Below are 2,912 nucleotides of genomic sequence, written 5' to 3' on the forward strand. Positions count from 1 at the left end.
ATACCTAGGAAGAACTATAGAGTCTCCAACTCTCTATGTCTCATAACCAGACATCATAGGTTCTACTAACAATCATACTAAGATCAATAGCTCTTTGATCTTTAGATTGTGAATATACTGTTCTAAGAAAACCATGAAGAGTTTGTTTATGCAAATATATATTTGACTCTTCATTTGTTGTTAGGTTTGTTTAAGGACTAAAGACTAAGGTTTATCATAAAGTTTCAAACAAACAAGGAATAATGAATGAAAGTTTCAACTCTTTATTAATTATGCAGTTACAAGCTAGAGTCTTTGTGAGACTTTATTACATCAAATGCATATAAGTAATAACTACTACTCTTCATGTGGGCACCAATGCCAAAAAACTCCCACTTGAACACTTGAAGTTTGAGATTACACATCTTCTTGTATCTTCTTGCCAACTGGTCTTCGAGGAGACCTCCCACTTAAATTTTCAAGAGCAATAAATTTGGAACATACACTACCAGAAATATGGGATACAACTACAGTTTTTTTTTAACTCCAGTTTAGCCTTTTAATGGAGTCTTTGAATACAGACTACGGTCACCTTTTTTTAGGTCTATATTAGACTCCAGTCGAATATAAAGCTGTAGATAATGGTCTATTTTTCTCTACAGCTAATATAAAAAAATAGTGATAATACTCAAAAAATGAAAAATGATCAAAATTTCACCATTTTTAAATGGAGGGAAATTTCCCACAAAATTTTGGCACATTTACACTACAGTCAAAGGTAAAGAAGGAGTTGTAATACTTAAAATATAAAAAATTAACAAAATTTTACTATTTGAGTGCGGGAGGGAAATTTCCCACTCACAAATTAGATTAAGTATTGGAAATTTTCATATTCCCACCAATATGAAAATAAAGTAAAAACCACTAAGTATTAGAAATACTCTAATATTCACACATATACTTTAAAAATTCTATCTCCCTCAAATATTACTCGGAGACAGACTTCAAAAAACAGTTCGACGCCTCTCTCTCGCCGTCGCTTAGCTCTTCCTCGACCACCGCCGATCCACGACGACTTTCACCACGGCTTCTACCTTCTTCACCTTCGACCTCGATGCTTCTTTTTCATCTTCGTTATCCGTGCGCGACCTCTCCACCACCGCCGACCAAGACCTTCAACCTCGATTTTCTAGGTTAGCCTCTCTCCTTCTCTATTTGTATCTCCAGGCCTCGAGTATTCCTCTTCATTCTTTTTCTCGAATTTGTCGCTAGAAATTTCTGTGGTTCGTTCATGAATAAGAGTAGGAGTTTCTATTTGAAAATTTCTTCTTTCTTTTAGTTCGATTTAGGTTTACAAATTAGGGGTTTTTGATTTCTCTTGCTTGTTCTGTGATTTTCCGTGGTATATGGATTGGATTGGGCTCGGTTTGTTGTTGTTCTTGATCTGAAATTCTTTGAGTTAGGGTTCCTAAATTTTAATTGATTTTTTGGCCGAAAATTTGTAAAGAAATTGGGTTTTTTCTATGTTGTTTAGCTTGAACTTGTTAATTGATTTTTGGGTCTTGGTTTTGAGAGTTGAATTGGTGTTTTTGCTTGGTCAATTTCAGATTTTATGTGAATTGGGATTTGATTTAGTCTCTTACATTTGACGTGTGCAAGGAATAGGTCGGCTGAAAAATAGAGGGTTCTCGCCGGAGAACATTCAAGGTCGCTGGACATCATTCAAGGTAAAGGACATCATTCAAGGTCTAGGGATTTGAATTTCAAATTGATTTGGGGCTTTTTGAGGTATTAGGATTCTAGATTGTTGATCTATGTGCGATGATGATTCTCGTACTTTGGCTGATTGTTTGGATATTGGATTCGCTGTGGTTTTTCTCTCGCTTCTGACCTCTGTTTGGATATTGGTGTTAAATTCTGACCAAGATAATGTACCAGGATTGCATTTTTTTAAAGTGAAGGATTGTGCTCCTCTTCATTTCAGGTAAACAAGTAGTGGTTTATTCCATAAATTTTATTTCTCTCATTCTCTGCTTATTCCGCGTTGCTGACATTATCTAGATTCTACAAATAGATCTCAAGTTCCTTTGTCGCAAAACGCCTTACTTGTCAACGATCTAATCCATTCTCTTGCCCTGATCTCTAGTCTCCGCAGAGTCTATCCTTCCCTCCCAAAAGGTAACTGTCTCCATGAATTTTTTATTTATCATTTTTTTTGTTGATAATTTTTTATTTCATATTTATTACTAAAAGACTTTTGTTCATCCTTTATAAAATATCTTGCTCACTCAAGCTGTCCATTGTTGTCACTTTCATACTAGTCTAATTCTAATTCGCTGCTTTGATGTATAATATTTTAGGTTCCGACAGTATCCGAGAGAGTTCATTGCTTCTTCCATTTGAGAAGCTTGTTTGCTCCTCTTTTCGGTGAGCAATGACCAGACAAATCATACATAGTTAGAAATCATTTTTATATATGTTCCTTATTTGAATGTTTAAATTCTTTGTTTGTTCTAGCTTGTTAGGATTTGAAAGTTCTTCTTTTAACTCCCCCGGGGTCTTTATTCTCGCTGAACAGGTGTTTTGCGTCATCCATGCCCGGTCTGGTCGTCTCCAAAGCAGAAATGTGAGGACGAGAACAGAGTAATTGGTAATCTATTTATTCACTCTCTTTTACCTGTGACAGTTATCGTACCTGATAACTGTTTATGCCTTAGCATATTATTAGTAAGGAATGGGCAATGAATAGTCAACATTTACAGTGCAAGGTTTCATATCAAGAACAAATTCTTTCATACTTAGGTGGACAAATTTATTTTGTTTTAAATGCGCTATTTTGAACCCAGAGTTGATCATTTTTGGCATATCCTGGCCAGGATGTTTTTATAATTAGCTGCAATTAGACAATTCTATTTCAGAAAGTGTCAGAGAAC

General features: G+C 35.2%; 1 long non-coding RNA gene across 1 annotated transcript; it reads left to right on the top strand.

Annotated features, from left to right (window-relative positions):
• The first annotated feature begins 2,094 nt into the window (after positions 1-2,094).
• LOC149401301 (uncharacterized) lies at positions 2,095-2,630 on the top strand. Its single transcript, XR_016296435.1, has 3 exons — positions 2,095-2,157; positions 2,340-2,406; positions 2,558-2,630. It is a non-coding gene; the product is annotated as an uncharacterized LOC149401301 (long non-coding RNA).
• The last annotated feature ends 282 nt before the right edge of the window (positions 2,631-2,912 follow it).

Source organism: Urtica dioica, chromosome 4 (assembly GCF_054948205.1).
Source record: "Urtica dioica subsp. dioica isolate 48M chromosome 4, U.dioica_male_clone48M_v1_H2, whole genome shotgun sequence".
Classification (NCBI taxonomy): domain Eukaryota; kingdom Viridiplantae; phylum Streptophyta; class Magnoliopsida; order Rosales; family Urticaceae; genus Urtica; species Urtica dioica.